We start from the raw sequence: 21152 nt of genomic DNA, 5'->3' as shown, positions 1-21152 counted from the left end.
AAATTACCTACACAATTATTCGGTAACTTATTACATCACTATTAAGCATCTATAAATCTATATGACTCATTGTAGTCTTTTATTATAGCTGCATATGTCAACATAAATGTGAATTTTGATCTAGAATATAAATCTTCATGTGTAGTTAATTGTAAAACACGTGGTAACTAATGGTCTCGCAATTAATACGACCACGCTAAAATAAATAAACTTATAATAATAACAATAAAAAGAGATTTCTTAGAAAACACCAGTTGTTTCACTTCGTATCAATGTATCCATCAATGTATCTATACATCATAATAAAAAAAAAGTGATGTCCGAATACTTTTCGTTTCAATATTTATCGGTACGCGAAAGCCCGAATTCGCATAAGCGAAACGTCGCGTGACCTTGGCCCGTACAATAAGAATTCTGCAGCACGTTCGGCAAACTGAGCGCTATCACGAAAATTGCAGCGGTTCGAATAAATTGCGTTTTTACGATACAATCTCGTACGGGGCTGCAAAGATTCGCGAAATTACTTTTCCGGGTAACATAAAACACGTTTCGACCATAGACGGTGCCGGCCGGCTAGCCATTTCCAAGCGAGCGACGAAACTTAACGAGCCCGGATACTTGATTTCTTCGGAATCGGCATCGGCGACGGTCCGAGCGCGTCCTAATTTTTCCTGAAAAGACGAGCGCCGTGAATGGGCGCTGGTATCTGATGCGTGAAGGAATCGTCGTCGAGTCACGGACCCGGTGTAGAAAGGAGTCGGGATGGGTGGCTAGTGGACAGAGACAATGGATCGCCGGCAGTTGTCTCCGGGACGATGGGGTTGAAAAACGCCGGGCGTTTTGCACCATGAAAAAATGGAAGGGAGAAAATGGCCCGGACCGGCCCGTAATCCGTGAAAACCGCAAGACGATGTGGTAAAACGAGAAATGTTCGTTGTCCTGCCGGCTGGACGTAACCGTACTTACGCGGATATGAATTAGGCTAGGACAGAATCCGCACAAAAGCCGAGGCGCTTGCGCCGAAACCGTGCGACGCGACGCTACGCGACGAGAGAAGGGGTGCCCGACGATGGTGTAGCGGTCGTCGAAAGAGGGGTAGAAGCTCCGCTGAGCAAGGCCAACCGGCGCGGCGCGGCGCGGGAGGGCTGCGGGGAGAAGGGGTTGTTCGAAGCTTCTGCGGGAAACGGAGAATCTGCGGGAGTCAGTGCAATCCGCGTCGCGACGCCCTTCGTTCTCACGGTCCGCACTTAACGGTGGATCGAGGGCGCACGAGTCACGGGACGATCCAGGACGAGATCCTTGTGTTGCCGCTCGATCATTCACGTGGCACGGACCTCTCGCGATCTCCTACTCCAGTGCGTGACGTCTCTTCGAAAGGAACGAAAGAAACGCCGAACAGAAAAATTATCAGAGATCTTCGTCGAGACTTTTTCTGTGCGACGACCACGTTCCCGTGTGCACAGTTTACCGGTTCACAGTTCATCCGGTGGTAGTTCCCGCGAATTACGAGCGACCCTCGTGTGCCTCGCGGGCCCCGACCGTCGACGAAACCCAAACTCGTGAATCACAGTTCGACCAGCGTGACGTACATTTTTCTCGAATTTTAACGAATGTTCTTTCCTGTTCCCTTCACCGAACTGCGCCGATTGTGAGTGTTTCTTAGATAGATAAGGGCGAAGAGCAACGCTTCGTCACGTTGACTTTTGCCTCGGTACTTTCATCGATCGTTCCGAACACGAGCCGAGGTCGTTACATTTTTTTTCGCAATCACCTGCATTTTCGGCGTGGACCCGGCGCGCCCTACACACCCCAGGGTACCTACTCGAAAATTAAATATTATGCTTATGTCGCTCTCATGGTGGCGGCTCGCTGCCACGCTTTGCCACAATGGCACCGGTCCTCTGTGGATTCTCTCACGAAGGTCATTGCCATTGGAAAAGCGTCGGCAAACCTTGTCAATTTTTACTGCTCCGTCCAACACGATCCGGTTTCTTTCTGTACGGTATAAGTTTTCGAATCTTTTACACCTTTCTTGCGGACTCGAATGCCAGTGGAAATTATCGCTGGATAATTTGAGCAACCTCGTGCAATAATTTCTAGTGCAATTTTTCTTCGTATACGAGTTATGTTATAGCTGTTTATACCGTCTTTTATCAACTTCTGATGATCGTCTCGTGAACTTCTAACGTGTTTTTGTAATATGTCTTTAATATTTCAACATTTATGGAGGGATTCATTCGCGAACGTTGTTAATGCCTGCGAGCGATTGCCAAGCAAGTCTAGCAAATTCTTTTGATAATTTTTAATATGATTTTATGTCATTAACTTCCCTCTTGCCACGCGATCTTACGAATTAAAGGTGTGCCATTATGATTCCCTGATTTCGCTCCATATCGGCGACTCCGGGGATATTTGTCGCAAAAAGCAAACATACTCGGTCACCGTTCGTTTCTATCCCATTTTACCGGTTCGTTCTTTTATTTGCTGTTGCTTGTTCGACCGTGTTCTATCGGTTTTGTTGATTTTATCGCAAGTTCCCTCTCTCGGCTCCAAGTTCCGAAATGCTGATCGCAGGCGGATCCTGGCCAGGCAATAATAACGATCGAAAGTTTTTGCACGAAACAAAACCGAAAATAAAAGTCAGCCTTCGGCTCGCGTCCCACACAAAATTTCGATCCTTTCCGAAAACCGTTGGGCAGTGTTCGACGCGCGAAGGGCGCGCTAATTATGAAACGTTCGCGCCGTTTCGGTACGATATTTATTTCACCGGGGGTGGCCGGCGGGTTTTTCGGCGGTTTATTCGGCGGTTCGAGCAGAGCGGGGAAGGGTGGCCGGCACATAATTGCGACGTTGAAAATCTGCCTCGTTAAATGATTTTTAATCGCGCGACATTAAATCGAGTGCATCAAAATTACATGAATATTTACGCCCGACCCGGGCGACCCGAAATTGCGTTCCAAGTGATTCGTTGGCACCCGCGGAATGAAAATCGCATATTAAATATCCGCATAATAGTAGATAATTTGCGTAAGTAAACTGTGTAACGATCGAATAATTAACAATAATTATCCGGCCCGACAATGGACCTAATCGAGAACTTCGCAGTCCGCCGGCGCGGTCGTTAAAATCGCCTACGATCAGAAAAGTATCGAACCACGGAGAACGGTATCAGCATATTTGAATTCTCGTTTGCTGCAACTTTGTTTAGAGGACCGGAACGCGACGTTCTCGTTCCCGAACCTGCCAGTGTCCTGTGAAAACAAACCGCCAGGACGTTGATACTACGCCGGGGGAATGTGTGTTTCCCGAACGTCCTCGGCGTGATTAGATAATGTGTGGAAACTCTCGTTAACGTCACGTGCCGGCTATCTGATTGGTTACACTAACGGACAGCGTCTAGGTGAGTACTCTGAACAATTTGTCAGTTGGTTTGCACCATGGGCTACAGCAGTGCCCTACGAGTTTCCCAAGATTTCCATCGATTCCGAGTAGTCGTGACATTTTCCAAACGCGTGACAAGGGACAAACGATGTCTGTTTACGGCGACTTTTAGTCATCTTAAACGTATCAATTGAGTGGAATTTATACGGTATAATTACACGAGACTGTACGATCGACAGAAATAGCCTAATATGATTTACTGCTCGCTGTATCCGTAATTGGAAGAGACACCTTGGGTCTTCGTTGCCTGCTGACTTGCAGATTCTGGTCATCGCGAGGGTGTTTGTTCACGATCATGTTGACCGACCTCCAATTTCGATCGCAACCTATGATCTCAAACCGTGCAAACACGCACGGCCCCGCTGTAACATGTGCAATTGTCAAATAATTGTAAAATGTGTCCAGCGAATACAACGCGCAGCGCACTAAATCCCGGATTAGTGCACTTTTGTCTGAAACAACTTTTTTGTTAGATTATTGAGAACAACTCGCATACTGTTTTAACGAACGACATCAAATTCTGAATATGAAAGAAAATCCCGCGTCCGTGCAGATTATTCTTTTCATCACTGCAGCTGCATTCGCAACGCGTTATATGAAAATTTCGAGCGCGCGTTGAAAATTCCAATGTTTGACTTGCGCGTAAAATAAGCTACATCAGGTGCAGACTAGAGTTTCGACACCCAAATATCGCTTGCGTTTCCGTGGAATTTCGAGTTGGCTGGCATATGACAGAAAATATTGTCTCAACGAGAGGCGACGGACATTCATCCGAAATAAAAGTTGGAATAACATTTCTTACGTCAACATTGAAATTCGCGGCGGTGTTCCTCCGTTACAGCGAGCGAACGCTTCGACTGGGTACCGCGTCCGGTTATACATGTTGTGCCAACGTGTCCGCAACGGCAACTGTAAATTGCTATGCCTTTACTTACTGGAGGACACCTTGCGGCGGTATTACGAGCTTGTAGGCAGATTCCCGTCAAACTGTCATGGAACTTGCTGAATAACTTAGTCCGGTATTGTGGCAGTTTGCTGGCTTTTCGGGATGTTTGAAAATGCCGAAATGCCTGAAAAGTATGCTCCGCGGGAACTTTCCAAGAACAAGGGAAGCTGGCGACATTAAAAAGCCTCGTTAGAGATTTATGACGACAAGTGGGTCACAATTTGAACGCCATCGCGACTGCATACCTAATTACCCTACGCCAAGAGCTGTTCAACATCTCGCCCGTACGGGCAGCGATTTTCAGTCCAGAGCAAATACCGACCGGCGGGTCAACGGTGTCCTCCCCTTAGCTCGTCGTTGGACCACCCACCAGTAACGATGCGTTATTTGGTTGAAGACGACGACAGAGATCGACTGTAGTTTACGTGATTGAAATGGAATCATCGCACGATTCACATACAATAACGCCAATGCGTGCGAGCGAGAGAGGAAGAATGGCATGAAAATGTAAACACTTCGTTCTTTCTTTCTTCACGTCCCCACTCCGTTAACACGTTGACTGCCACGCGTATTTACAACAAAATCTCCTACGGGCCACCCGTGCCGCTATAGGAAGCGTGCGCTGTTAATTCATGTTTGTTTCTGTTCCTGCATGAACAGTTGGAATCTTTGCCGAGTACCGAATGGTATAACTTAAAATCTCTGCCCTTATTTTTTTTCAATAATGAAAAGAGATCTGATTGCCCGGAAGGAGAAGTATAAATAAAATTACATCGTCAGATTCTGATTTGGATACTGATAAATATAATCTTAGTGATAATGAATGTTATGAAGATACTATCGACGAGATTTTACGAGAATTGGTCATGGAAGAAGAAAGAAATGTTGATGATACCGAGGAAGCCACAGTTCAAATAAAAGCTCAAATAAAAGATACGAAATGGGCCGATCAGAGGCACGAGCAAATCTGAAAAAACCAACAACTTTTTGTTCAAGCTGTCCTGATCAACCTCAACGTTGCAGAGAATGTTTTAATGTTATACACTGCGAATAATTTTTTTAACACGTTCCGTGCCACGTGTACCATCGATGGTACACGCTTGCATGTTTACTTAGTGAACTGAACAAATTGTTTACAAGAAATTTAGAACCGAAGAATCAATTTCCACCGCAAGAATGGGCGTTGATAAGTTTTTGTTATGTTGTTATGTGTACGAGAATTAATAATTGCACGTAAAACATCAAGTTTTAGTAAAATATCAAAGTATGAAGATTCGAGTAAAAAAAGCTCGGCACGGAACGTGTTAATAAACCATTTTTATAAGAATTCAATCGTTTCATTACCTCCTGTAGAATATTTGTCGAAATATTTTCGGAAATCCTTTGTAAGTAGTCAAATCAGCGTCACCCGAATTAAGGGTGACGTGGCCGAATGAGAACTTTTGCTGTCACCCGAATACGGGTGACGCGGCAGTCAACGTGTTAAGGCGCTTGCCCGTAGCTTTGCCCCATAACTTTGCCCTTGCCCGTAGCTTTGACCTTGCCCGTAGCTTCGCCCTTGCCCGCCCTCGGGGCCTGTTGAACAGCTCCGCCCTACTCTGTGCACATGTATACGTCGTTTAAAATCAGCGACGTCGCGCAACATTGCATTGCAGTCCTTGTTTGTTACGTTCGCGAGAAGCAATATTCACAGTTGATTTATAAAGAAATAGAGCCAGAGAAAAATATTCGCCGCATTTCAGCACAAATAGGAAACAACAGTTGTCTTTGTTCAAAATGGAAAAGTGAATACGACATGAATGCATCGTTTAAATAAGCGACGTCGCGCAACATTGCATGGCAGCACTTGTTTGTTACGTTTACGGAAAGCAATATTTATTTATATAGAAACGAACCTAAAGAATAATATTCGTTTCACGTCAACGCAAGTAGGACAAACTGGTAGACGGAGTTGGGCAAAAAGTAATCTAATTGATGATCGACGATTTTAACCCGTTAGCAACTAATTGATGATCATTTAAAGTAACTATCGAGTTATAAACGTTATTCGTTAGTCGGATTACTTTTTGGTCAATTATTGTGAACGAGTTATAATTGTTAATGATTAATAAGATTACTTTTTGCCCAACTCTGCTGGTGTACGAACAAATGACACACAGTTGTTTTCGAACAAAACGAAAAAGTGGAAAAAACAGAACTGTTACTTTTTACATTTAAAAATAGATGTCAAGCAGTTACTACAATGTGGATGTTGTGCACTTTTGGCAGAAATGTAGTGAAAACGTGGAAAGAGTCTAGAAGAGTCCAACTATCGAGTTATAAACGTTATTCGTTAATCGGATTACTTTTTGGCCAATTATTATAAACGAGTTATAATTGTTAATGATGAATAAGATTACTTTTTGCCCAACTCTGCTGATGTACGAACAAATGACACACAGTTGTTTTCGAACAAAACGAAAAAGTGGAGAAAACAGAACTGTTACTTTTTACATTTAAAAATAGATGTCAAGCAGTTACTACAATGTGGATGTTGTGCACTTTTGGCGGAAATATAGCGAAAACGTGGAAAGAGCCTATAAACTATTAAAAGAAGAATTTCAGTTTTACCGCAGTTTTGATGCGGAAGCATAAAAATCCGCAATCTGGTGATTACGAACTGTCTCGTATTTCGTCTAGTACACGTAATAAGCTTGGAACGCTGCAGTCCGCGCAGCAGCGTAACAAATTTGTTCTACGGTGATTTTTCATGCGTTCCGCATGCTTCTCCTCGAAACAAGAAATATGACGAAAACTCCGAAAAACTTATTTTATGGACCGACATTTCACGAACGGAACGCGAGGATTACGGGAGAGTATCGTCATGCGTCACAGGATTTAAAGTCGGATCCGCGAGTATAGCACAGATAGGGAGAGCATTGAAGAGTCGGTCCGATTAACGCGAAATGCATACATAGCGCGGACCGTCACGCGGCGGCGGCGGCTTTAATTTTCCTTCGCCGTCTTAATTTAACGCGGTAATTCGCGTTCGTATTTGATTCAGTTAGGCGACCGCATCGCCAGCGCGGGCAAATTGTCCGTAAGATTTCAACGGTTCCCTGTCGACGATCTCCGGGGGTTTTTAACGGAATTTTCTGCGGGCAAGCAGGCGTCGTAAGCTCTTATCTCCGTGTGACTAGTTTAAAAGTTTCACGGGAGAAACAGGAATCGGCCGATTTCTGGCAACGCGACGAAGAATAATTAATAAAACGGCCCGAGCAGACGGAGAACGATGTAACGGGCTGATAGAGAGGCGGGGGGAACGGTGCAGAAGGATGGGACAATTCCTGCCCGCGTTCATTTCGAACGATAATAATCTGCCGTATTGATCCGATTAGCTTGATCAATGCGACCTAGCGCGCCTCGAACGGCGCTAAGGTTCGCTCGTTAATTACGCGCGGTCACCTCGTTCGCGAATGGATACGAATCATTTTTACCATCCGGTGTCGCTGCTGTCGTTATTCAACATTTACCATCGCGTGAACTTTCGTTTGTTGAACAATCTGCGAATATGGTAATGATAGGGAAATTACTTGCGGAGGATTTGTTCACACTAGTTTCCATAAAAAATCGGAAGTAGGGTAAGAGTGTCAATTACTGTGCCACCTCCTGCTCACTGTGCTCTTACAATAATTTTACTTATATTTGAAAGTAGCATTATTACGTTCAAGATAGTGAAATTTTTAAGTACAATTTGATTTGCAATTTCCATAGCCGAATTATGCTTTAGCTTCTTAGGACTGCGGGGACTAATTTTTTAATAAGTAATAATTTAATAGTAATACTATAATAATGATAATAATTTAATAATAATTTAATAATAATTTAAATTTTTTATATAAGGTTTGACGCGTTGTTGGCTCGATCTTGTGAAAACACTTAAGAAACATGTTGCAAAAGTTGATGCTTTCCAAAACAAAATAATAAACCATTATACTCATAAAACTCGTCTAAATTGCAGAGAAACAATAATATAATCGATTTCTTAAATATGTTTATTTATTTAAAGTAATTCAGTAACTGAAAAGACTAGTTTTCCTACATTTTCTGTCACAAATGTTCAGATAAAACGTAACTAAGTCACTTAACCCTTTTGTCGTCCTTGTCGAGTTCAACTCGTGATAAGAAGTGCTAGTAATATTTATTTAAAAGCATATTCGTTCAATTCGGTAGAAATATTTATTCCCTCGACTGAAATCTGTTACTTTTCAATGGTATTCGTAACGAATGCAGAAAGGTCGGTTGTTTAGAGATAAACATTTTGCGCAGGTTTTCCTTTAGAATAGCAGCTTTTGAATCGAGGCACGTTTTACTGTGCCGGTATCGCGTAGGATAGAATCGCAATAAGCGCGTTAGCCGCTCTGAAATTTTCCAAACGTATGCGGGCATTTAAAAGTTTCAGCGTTCGGCTATCATTTTGAGTTTGTTAAGCATTTGGAGTATGAATGCAACTGTTTCAAAGCCATCGCAGTGTTTCGTATTTTGTAAATCAATAAATACCATAAATCCATTGAGATCCGCGCTCGGCTCATGTAGATCGAACCGTTCACTGTTTTTGTTTCTCTGTAAATCAAACTATTCTGCGCACGGCACGCTACGCTATCAGCTGAAAATGTGTGAACGTTTTTCATGCGAAATCGGATGGCGATACGGTCGTTAAGACAACAAAAGATTTCTGCAGGATTTTGAAATACTCTGGTCGACGGTATATGCTTCTCCAGAAAAAGCAATAGTTAATTGCAGATACAACGAGCAGAGCCTGTATCCGAGCGAAATAAATAGAGACGACGTATGAACTTCGCGAAGGATTAAAGTTCCACGGTTATTGATGGAAAACAGTCGCAACCAGCCGTAAAAAGTTCGCGCCCGTTTACACGTGGGATTACACGCGTTTAAGAGGATTCCAAGAGCCAATAAAATCCGTTCCGCCCAATAAATCGTTGCCATATACCCCTCTATTTGCTGAAGTTCTGCAAATTCTTGCCGCGGACGATTTCTTGCATTATCTGCATATATGCTGCCATTGTCTTCGATAAGAAACAGTTTGATTTTCCGCTTAGCCGGGGCTGAGTAGATTTTTAAAGCCAAACGGAATATGCTAAAACTAGGGAAAGACAGCGAGATATTGACGCATCAAATTCATGTAACTATTGTATTTAACATAAATCTTGAAAATTGTCCTTCATCAGCTAGATGATACTTTCAAATAAATAAGACAAGATCATTCATCGTTAACACTAGATTTACAGAACACTAAAAGCATTTGTTTTATACTAGTTCATAAAAGTAACTATAAGACATTTATTCTGATTTTTAACAAGTGTTATTGCAATATTTACTGCAGGCAACACATATATTGAATAAATAGCTCCTAAATGTATTTTTATAATCTGAATAGTTGTAAATTAAAAAAGATTAGTCATCCGCCATTTTGACGGGTTTCTTAAACCCAGTGTTAAGACACATGTGTATCTATCAGATGTATTTAAACTTTTAGTGTTTATTTATACAGAATTCTCGGTTTTCTATTTTGATTTTTTTTTTTTTTTGGAGTAACTCGCTTTGATTTTGCGGTGTTTTTGTGGTCACCAGTTCGATGTCCAGCGTGTCAATGGACTTCACGCAGCAAAATGTCAATGCTCGATAGCCAGTTTCAATAGTTCTCTAAGTAGGTCAGATGTGTAGAATTATAAAGAGGCACGATTGAAAGAGAAAATGCAGGCAAAATGGACGACTATAGGAAAACACCATCACGCAGAATACCTGACAGTATTCTATTATAAGTCAATCAAAGTAGACGTGTTTCTGTACGTAGCCTAACGAAATCAAATACAGCGGCAACTCGCGTCTGCAGGCCTATAGTTATCGCATTCAAATAAAAACCAGTCTACAGGGTGTCATAAAATTATGGTACTTCCGGGAAATGAGGGGCTCCTGAGATCATTCGAAGTCACTTTTTCCTTAGCGAAATTACAATCCCTTGCTTCGTTTGCGAGTTATTAACGAAAAACAGTGACCAATGAGAGACGAGCTCAGCTGTGCAAGCCGAGGCAACGAGCGGTGGAAGCCCAGTTCCGTTGATTGGCTCGGCCGCTTCGCGCTAGGCGAGCTCGCCTCTCATTGGTCAGCGTTTTTCGTTAATAACTCGTAAACAAAGCCGCGGATTGTATTTTCGCTAAGGAAAAAGTTATTTCAAATAACCTCAGGAACTCCTCATTTCCCGGAAATACCATAATTTTAGGACATTCTGTACATTAAAACGAACTCATTTCTAGGGAGACTTCCTAAATGGAAATCATCTGTGCGCAATTGGTTTCAAATGCGGGCAAAAATGGCGAGAATATCTGAATTTACCCCAAGATCCGTAGTCTATTTATAATTCCGACTACGTTGTTCCACGTCGTTGCGATTCAATGGATCGGTTGTGTCAGGTTTGTCACGTCTGTTCGTGCATAGATCGCAAAACATTTCCGCAAAACATTCCTGTAACCGTGGTCCGGTGGTTGCAGAAAACTGGCGAAATAAACGAAAACAACGCATCGGTTGGATGCGGAGTGGCGGACGGGGTTAACGAACCCTGTGCGGGCGTCGATCATAAGTTCTTAATCTCCGCGGGCTATAACGACGCAAATAAATGCAGTTTATACAGTCGCGCGCGGGTTAATGCTTCTATCCGTGCAATTCCGTGCGTTAATCGGGCCCGGACAAGCCCCGGCCGCTTTTATCCGGCACGATAACGAGAAATTAGTTGCGAAACACAGCAGCGCACCGGGTGTAATTGGGTGCATCGATTAAAAACTGTCGGAAAAACGGGGGTCCGCAACAACCCTCCTTGGCCGTCGCTCTTCTCGCCCCGCCCCTCGCCCCTTTCTGGCAGCGCGTGATGAACGCGGCTAGATGAGACATCGATTCGAGGCATTCGCGTAAACTCCCGGGACGCATTAGCCGTTCGGGACCAATCGCGAATCAATAGCCGATCCGTGCAATAGTTTAAAGATACGCGTTTACGGGCCGAAATAAAATATTGCCCCGCCGTGGCGAAAAACGACGAAATTCCGACCGAAGGTCCGTACAAAAAGAACTCCCTGAATCGGCCTGCTGAATGTTCACACTTCCGTTTCCTGTACAGTGATGTGCGAAAGTGAGAACATACCCTTTAAAGCGGAACAACTTTTTTCGAATTGAAGCAGGTGACTTAAATTTTTTTGGGAGATGTCTGGTTTATTACACGACGTCTGAAACAGTTCTTTAGAATCGTAATTGATTCGAATTCCAAAATATAAATATAGAAAAGTGACGTTTTTATCTGTGACCATAACGAAAATTTAAGCAATGCGTTTAATAATTCTAGGTACCCTCTTATAATTGCTCAATGTTCTTATCACATATCGGTCACACATCATATACACATATTAATTGTAAACAATTAACGATCGCGAAAACAGCAGTTTTTCACGATTTTCGGCCAATAACTGGAAATTCTATCATCTTTCAATGCCTGTAGCCCGTGCGTTATTGTTCCCGATTGCGTCCGATAATGTGCGTCATTGTCCTCGATTGTGCCAGATAATGTGCGTTATTGTCCTCGAATAAACATTTGCTCAAATGTGGTAATAATGAGATCAGTGGACGGTGACAACTTCGTAAAATCTACCGACAGAGTATTAATAATTTCGTTTTGCCGTTGGTTCATACTTTTAAACTTCCAATTAATTATTATACACTATTAGCCTTTTGTCGTGTTAGACGAATCAATCATTGTTTGAAATGGGATCGATATTTGCACTGTACAGAGGTTCGGCAAACGTTAATTCGAAAATGTTACATTTAATATGATCGAAACTGTGCGAGTTCGATTAAATTGAGAATTGTTATTACCGTTTCCGGGTCATCTTGCATTACGATATCACTTGATATTTCATTTTTCAGGCTCCTTTTGTGTAGCCAATCTGTTAATTGGCGAAAATGAATTAAACTCGTCTGCTCCAGTAAGCAAATAAGTGTTGTTCCGTTAGCAAGAATTTTCTAGCTGCGACGAGATTCTACAACGTGTCCGCGAAATCGTGGCGAAATATTGCCAACAATAGGAATCATGTTTTCACAATCTGATAACAATGTGCGAAAATTAACTTTCTGCTGTTTGAAACTTCACCGACTCTTTCTCGTTATAAACGCGTCTGGTCCGCCGTTGCCGCATTGAAAACGCATTCTGAGAGAAGCAGAAAGTCTTACGGCTTAATTTATTCGGTCCGCATCCGTGCACGTTTTATAAGATTTCGCATAAAGCAATCGTGCTTATAAAGTTTACTGAAGTATTAACCGGATTCATTCAAGATAATTCCACTTCGATCCACTCGAAATAATATACACTCGCCGAGTGTCGGCCGCGCGCTCGCGCGCGATCGGAAGCAGAAAATCTTCAAAGCTTTCTCGAGCAGTTTGACATGAAACGAAATGATTAAAAGGTTCGTTAGCGGCGGTTGGAGAAATAGAGGGAGGGGGACGAGGAGATCGCATTTTTATTTCGTTGACCTATTTCCTCGGGCTCGGAGCTGATTAACAAATTTTTTTCCAATTTCGCGTCCCGGCACCGTTTCATTTATTCACCGTGTGTTTCTTCGTGCGAGCCTCATACCGTAACAGTTTCCCAGCAGTTCGAATTTCGGGCAACTTTCGGATCCGAGCGCGCAACGACTTCCGCGATTATGATCGACGAATCGAATCGGATCGGATCGGATCCAGAAGTTCTTCGGCTGCACGGGAAATTCTGACGGGCTTGCGTGATCTTGCAATTAACGAACTTTTCGCCGAAGTAATTTTGTAAGGCTTTCGCGGCAGCCATCGCCGTGTAACCGAGAACCAATTTGCGCGGTTATGTGACCGGTATTACATACACATTGCGCAAAATTGACAAAATCTACGTTAACAAATTCACCAGAAACAATAACTTCGTCTACCAATAAATTGCCAATTTATTTTAACTCGATCTTCGAGCAATTATTGCAGCGTTGCTCAACCGGTAGAATTGCTTTCCTCGTGTACGTGATATAATTAGACTGCCGGGGGTTTCTGCAAAAGTTACTCTGTTTCCTTCCCTCGTTGGTGGCCTCAATTAAATTCACAGGAATTCGTGTCCTAAATTAATGTAACGAAGTTGGTGACTCCAAATGTATTATTTTTAAAAGGCAATTGAATTGTTGGTAAAATTCTTGGGTAACTTGACAAAAGTTTTTATGAAATGCATCAACTTTTATTCGTTTTAAACGAAGCTCTCGTTTTATCATTTCTTGAAAACTTTGATAAGTACGTACATAGTGGTTCCATGATCTGTTAAATCGCAATTTCGATCTATGCGACCTTCATATAAATTAATTTAACAATAAATCTAAATTTTGTATTATAAAGTTGGAGAAAACATGGAGTCTAAATAAAAATCTAAATATTGAGGTTTGTTATTTTTAGGAAACAACACATGTTAGCGATTATTAGAGCTCGGTAGGTTTAGTTTTTAAACCAAGAACGAAAAAGAGCTTAATGATATCGATAATAACTTTTCCTTCGATAATGACCCGATGACGTTAGGCTGGTCTATTACTTTTGCAGCGAAGCCAGCAATTAAGAACAAAGTTGCGCATTTGGGGTCGAGTCGACGCGAATCGTGCACGAGGGTTGAACGTAACTGAACTTTTTTCATAACATAGCGTTGCAGTCGATGCGACACTCGCTCGCCATCGCGTGCAAACCTGCATCGGTGGTGGGTTTCACGAAAGAGGATGGAAGCGGGCAGGTAGCACACCTGCACGCGATATCGAATATCGTAATTTTACGTGTTCATCTGCGTACGCCATAACTGCGGTCAATTCTCCGCGGTAAGCAGCAACCGAGTTTCGGAACATTCTACAACTTCCTATCCATACCACTTTCGGGAACGCACACACCTGTCGCGAAGTTTGCGCCGGGTCGCCGGTTACTCGAAGGTTCCTCTGATTTTCTGTTAATCGTTATTGTCTCGATCGTTTCGACTTGCAGCTTCTAAATTGCACCATAATCGGTGAGAAACTGTCACAGTACAAAATCAACATAAAGATGGAAATATTTCGCACAATTGAAATTGGTGTGAACAATATTTTCACGTATTAGGTTGTAGAACATATTTATTGGATTACAGTCAATTTAATATACCAGCATCGTTAATGGTGATGTTTCTGTTAAATATATTTATTAGAATTTGAGTGACATTAAACGTACCGAGCAATAAAATTCACTGTGCGCGTTGCTCAGTTTAAGCTTACAAAATCCAATTTATTTAGATCAGTTTTTATCAGAGCAGTTGCTCAATAATGTAATTTATTCAGTCAATTTCCATGAAGGTGAATTTATAATTTTTATGATTACAATATGGGAAACGGGTCATTCTACCGCGGTCGATTTAGTGTTAAATTGCGAGTCTCTCAGCAAACTTCTGCTTTTTAAGAAACTAAGACGAGAATATTTACCTTGGTAAATGAAAAACTCCCGATGGCAAAAGTAATAGAGTCGTTTTGCTGACTTTTATTAATATATAACTGTTCTTTTGTTTTTGAGGTATTCCAAGGTAATTAATACGTGATAGAGTTTGATCCATGGTCCATCGGTTTTCAAAATTGTTTTATCATATTTTAAAGTAAATAGATTTATGTGTAAGTTTTTTTATTGATTTACTAGTTAACCAATTTTGTATTGTTTTGTATTCATATGTACTCGGTACGATTTCTGTGTAGATCAAATATTTTATTTATCTATTTATTTATTCGTAAACGGGATGAATCCGTCAGTTTACATCGATTAGAAAATCAGAGCCCTTTGTCCTTAGAGAAAAATAAGACGAGAATAAAAAATATCAAGAATTATGACTTCATTCTTAAGTATGAAAACTATTTCTGTTATGTTTACTAGTCATATGTATGTATTTGCTGTGAATTCGTATCAGATCACTTCGAAAACAAAACATGGCGACCTATACAGGTCGCAGACAGATTTTTTTAACATAAATAGATTAATAGATTAATACTTAATATTATAATAATAAAGTTAATAATTAGTATTAAGTAAGTTAACTTAATTAGTTACTTAATTAGTATTAAGTAAAGTAAACAATTAATATTAAGTATAATGAATTAATACTTAATATTATATATATATATATATATATATATATATATATATATATATATAATATTAATAGATTAATACTTAAAGAATATCAAGATGCATCAACTGATGTAATATATAATATAATTGTTCACAATCGGCAACTATAAAAACAAGTCGCAAGCCTCGAATAATTGTATATCCTCTTTCAAAATAGTCCATTTATTTTTGTGTACAATCTGAGCGTCAATTAGGTAGAATATACTTTATTTGCATCCGAGGATCGCAGCTCCAGCGAAATAACCGTCAAAGGGTACAAAGGTCAAGACTGTCTTGCGATAATTGCTAATTAAACATTAATTAGTGGTAACTAGATTTCGCTCGAGAACTCCGGCAAAAGCCAAGTTTACTCGTTTGCGAAAGAGGAAATTGATTTCGCTTAATTTTCTACCGACCGTCACCACTTTGTAACGAATCGATTTAAACCGTCCGGTGAAAATCAACGAGGCTATTCTGATTTTAACTATAAATCTTCTTTGAACGGGTAAATGAAAAATCAACTTCCTCTGGCAGAAATGTTCACTTCATTTTTCTGGACGATTTAATCCAATCGATAAGATGGTTTTCCTTGCCGTGTTCCATTGTGCAAACCATGAATGTCATTTAACTTTACCGAGTCCTCGCGTTTTTTTTTTCTTCATCGGAGATCCTTCCTCGTTTTATTCTGCCTTTCAATATTGAGGACCGTTAGTCATTGGACGCCGAGCATACACCTCGATCATGTTGATTGCTCACTGAATAAAGTGATAAATAAATTCCATCTATCCCCAAATATTAAAGCTCGAGAATCACGTCCGCCGGTACTGTTTTAATATATTCATAATTATTTGAATACAATTCACCAGTCGATACAATTGTCCCTGTTTACACCGGGAAAATTTGTAGTCGGAGAGATCCGGTTAACGTTTACAATAAACGTTTGATAAAAACAATGTACGATGTAGACACCAAAATTTGAAACAATTGTAAAGCGAATTCGTCAAATTTTGAGAATGCAATGAAATTGGATTGAAAAAAGTTTTCTTACTGTTTACTGTACGATTCAAATATCGCAGCTGGATTTATTTAAAAGTGAGACTTGTACATGATGCTTTTCAATGGCGTGCAAACATTAATCATGATCTCATTTTGTGTTAATCTCGGCCCGTTTTGTATTATTTGCAGCAGCAAAGCTCAGGAATGTTCGAGAAACTGCAAAAATCGTGGATCGTGGAGTTTGAAAGATTAATCATCCTTGCGGATGCGGTTTCTCAACGATATTTCGAAGTCTGATACGCCGGTACTTGACATGCAATAAACGTTTATCCGTAAAGCGAAGCAGCACTTTATAACAGCTGTCAATGGGGCAACGGTCACAAAGACCGCCGCGCGGATATCAGCGGCTTTGCATGCGTGACAGAACACTCGATCGCAGTCTTTGCGATGGAAATCGATGGTAAAACTCAAAGGGCCCTCGATAATTTCGCAAACGGCCCTCCGGGAAGGGCAACGCAGCGCCCGATAGAAACCAATATAGTGTCCAATAGTTGTTTGACACGATGTTGCAAACGTCGTTTAAACACTCTCGGCGACTTAGGCTGCGGTTGGGGTGGATGCGTGCTCTAACGAACTGAATCTACATACCAAAAGACCGTAGACGTCAAACAAAACGTTACACGAAATCGAATGCAAAAGACGGAAATTTAAATTCAAACACATTTCATGTCCGAATAACTTTTATAAATCGAAAAGAATGTAACGCTATTCAAAATTTTCTTTTGTTGTGTTTACAGTTGTCTCCGTTCAAGATAGTGTTTAAAAACGTTGACTGCCGCGTCACCCGTATTCGGGTGACAGCAAAAGTTCTCATCCGGCCACGTCACCCGTAATTCGGGTGACGCTGATTTGACTACTTACAAAGGATTTCCGAAAGTATTTCGACAAATATTCTACAGGAGGTAATGAAACTATTGAATTCTTATAAAAATGGTTTATTAAAAAAATTATTCGCAATGTATAACATTAAAACATTCTCTGCAAAGTTGAGGTTGATCAGGACAGCTTGGACAAAAAGTTGTTTGTTTTTTCAGATATGCTTGTGCCTCTGATCGGTCCATTTCGTATCTTTTATTTGAACTGTAGCTTCCTCAGTATCATCGACATTTCTTTCTTCTTCCATGACCAATTCTCGTAAAATCTCGTCAATAGTATCTTCATAACATTCATTATCACTAAGATTGTATTTATCAGTATCCGAATCAGAATCTGACGATGTAATTTTATTTATGCTTCTCCTTCCGGGCAATCAGATCTCTTTTCATTATTGAAAAAAATAAGGGCAGAGATTTTAAGTTATACCTGTAGCGGCACACGGTCGGCGATCGTAATAACCATAAAACTGTCCGCTTGCAGATGTCAAGGGTTCGACGGAGAGAAAACGTCTTTGACGTTTGCAAGAACCGGAAATTCCTTTGTCTCTTTATTTTTTATCACTACCAGATGTATTGCATGCCTGGTCGCGGAGAAAGCCGCCGGCCGCGTACCGCTACCTGGCCGAACGGCCAGCGCGCCCCTACAGCGAGGGTTCAATGATGGCTGTCTCCCCCCGCCAAACTAAACGGGGGTAAAAGAAGACAGCGAGTCTCCCAAAAAAAGGCGTGGCCTTTTTGGGGGACGTAATATAAATAACAGAGCCAAGACACAGCGACACCAGTCAGTCAGTCAGTCAGTCAGTCGGTCGGTCGGTACTTCTTAGTTTTTCTCTTCCATCGTCTCGCTGTCCCGAATCGCGACTCTTACCATCGGCTCGTCACACTCTTCGCCTACGGTAATAAAATCCACGTTCACACCACAACGCTGCACAACTATTTACTGAACCTCAGCATCAATCAAGCACGCACCCACATACCATTCGGTACTCGGCAAAGATTCCAACTGTTCATGCAGGAACAGAAACAGACATGAATTAACAGCGCACGCTTCCTATAGCGGCACGGGTGGCCTGTAGGAGATTTTGTTGTAAATACGCGTGGCAGTCAACGTGTTAAAAATATTGACAATAATGGAAACATTCCGTTTACTACTATCCGGTGCTCAGAAGAAGTCAGTATTTCGACAGAGGGGCAAGGGGGTATTCCGCCCGCTCCACCTCACCTGCAGCCCCGTATAACCACTTTTCTATGACCTCTCGAAACCCATTTCTATTGGGGAATCGGTCGCCCGCTCCATCCAATCACGTCTCTTGCTCAGCGCGTAACTTAGCCAATAATAATCAAAAGTCTGAAAATTGGAAGAGCATTGGTGGAGCAGTCGACCGACTCCCCTGGCCTCTTGTCCCTTGCGTCATTTAGTTTATGCGTAGTGTTTCATTTTCTCGTTTCCCGATATTACCTTCAGTTTCTTAACGTAGGCGTAACATGTTCGTAAAAAATTCCAATACTCGAATAATATATTGCAAGCCTGCGAACATGAGAGTAAATACTCCACGAGCAAAACATGATTATTTTCACTTATACTTCATAAACATTAAACGCATGTTTAAGACGTGTATGATGACTGTTTAAAAAAAATCATATGATACACAACATAAATATAAAAAATGTGTACAGTACAGCACGTTTGCTGCAAAATGCGATGAAAAATTAATCATGATGCTAATTGGTAATTAGCAAATACAAATGATCATGTGTTCGTCAGGAGAATCTGAAATTAATCGTATCTCCTCTTCCCAAATTGTCCATTTTTGTTTACAGGCTGAAGAACAATTGGAGATAATTTATTGTACTTGTCAGAATCTCGGTCCGTCATAAAACACATCCGTTGCCTCGGAAAAGACGTAGTTCCTCGAGATGCTGATTAAGTGAAATTAAACTCGAGAAATAAATATCTTCCGGGTAATCTTGTGTAGACTCTTTCTTGTTTCCCTAACTTTTTTCCGTATTTACAGCCGCTTTAATGTTCCCGAGATACCATGGAAACTTGGCTAAAAGGTTGGACCGAAGTGGCGGCCTCTATTTCGCTATTAAACTTAGCTCGTTTAAGTTTAGGGGACTATTCGTGTTTCACGCTTCATTCACGGACGTGCGTGCAGGATTTAATTGTCGGCTTAGTCCGTGGTTTGATGAAATAACAAAAATAGACCGTGAGAAACAAGACCAGCTACGCGAACTTCTCCGCGTTTACAAATTGTATCTCGTTCTTTAATGTATACACCTTTAAACGTAATCGGACACCTTGGAAAGTTAATATCAATGTTCAAATAATTTAATTTAAACTATTTAATGCAGGAGAAAAAATGTTTCCGGCACGAGTATAATTAGTAGATTGCGGATCTTGATGCAAAATAAAAACTTTTTAAATCAATTGTAAAATTTGGAAATGAAATGAAAATGCATGTCTTCTTTTAATAATTTTAATAAAGACAAGATAGCAATGTCATTAAATTTTTTTAACGTGTTTATAATTATTAGAAATATTCTAATAATTAAAAATATTAATAATTATTTCTAATAAGTAGAAATATTATAACGAGCTCTTTATAAGATGATAAAGTAAAGAAAAAAAGAAGTGCAGGAAAATAAGGAAGGGGAAGACAAAATAATGATTTCGAATATACTGATTGAGTTAAGATTTTTAATTACTTTTAATAATCAAAATAGTGGAGCGTTTGAAGGCAACTATGGAGATAGAGGAAAAGTCAACAAAGTGCGATACAGAATTCGCAAGGGTGCAGATCCAAGGAATTGGTTTATACTGTGCAAAATTTATTCTAAAAAGGATAATCCTAGAAATAGGAAATTTTCGTAATGTTTTAGGTGTTACATTGGAATAAACGTTTGAAAGAATGGAGAGGATTGTGAACTGGTTATTAATGATTATTATAAAGAAAAATCAGATTAGCTATTGACCTACGTTCCTGCGAAGTTAACATATTTAGGCTGCTTAAGATAAGAAGACCTCTAAGTGAAACAAGGCTTAGAAACTTGTGATAAGCTCGTTCAATGGAGGGTTGCAGGGTTACCTGCTGACCAAATGACACTGTCGAGGTCATGCAAATTTTTTGTATGACGGTGAATAAAACCTAGTGATTTATAAGCTGAAATAATATTACTAATATTACCAATATTATTAATATTATCGATATTACTAATATTACCAATATTACTAATATTATCGATATTACTAATATTACTAATATTACTAATATCACCAATATTAATAATATTATCGATATTACTAATATTACTAATATTATCGATATTACTAATATTACTAATATTACTAATATTACTAACTATTACTAATATTACTAACTAAATAATATTACTAATATTACTAATATTACTAATATTATTAACTATTACTAATATTACTAACTAAATAATATTACTAATATTACTAATATTACTAATATTACTAATATTACTAACTAAATAATATTACTAATATTACTAATATTACTAATATTACTAACTAAATAATATTACTAATATTATTAATATTATTAATATTATCAATATTACTAATATTACTAATAACGTAATTATTCCGTAACAAA

General features: G+C 40.2%; 1 protein-coding gene and 1 long non-coding RNA gene across 5 annotated transcripts in view; one reads left to right on the top strand and one right to left on the bottom strand.

Annotated features, from left to right (window-relative positions):
* LOC117229672 (uncharacterized) overlaps positions 1 to 21152 on the bottom strand; it is a 190080-nt gene that overhangs the window by 112986 nt on the left and 55942 nt on the right. The window lies entirely within an intron of this gene.
* Positions 1194 to 21152, top strand: part of LOC117229670 (uncharacterized) — a 447677-nt gene continuing 427718 nt past the window's right edge. Inside the window, exons 1-2 of one of the 4 annotated variants that reach the window (XM_076520036.1) lie at positions 1194 to 1648; positions 3209 to 3400. The gene's annotated coding sequence lies outside the window, so the exon portion shown is untranslated. Of the gene's footprint in view, positions 1815 to 3208; positions 3401 to 21152 lie in introns of all 4 variants that reach the window. The other 3 variants (XM_033486296.2, XM_033486300.2, XM_033486299.2) reach the window with 3 other exon arrangements.

The sequence above is a fragment of the Megalopta genalis genome, chromosome 3, assembly GCF_051020955.1.
Source record: "Megalopta genalis isolate 19385.01 chromosome 3, iyMegGena1_principal, whole genome shotgun sequence".
Classification (NCBI taxonomy): Eukaryota; Metazoa; Arthropoda; class Insecta; order Hymenoptera; family Halictidae; genus Megalopta; species Megalopta genalis.
The sequence above is the reverse complement of the archived record's forward strand: the minus strand, read 5'-3'. Positions and strand labels throughout refer to the sequence as shown.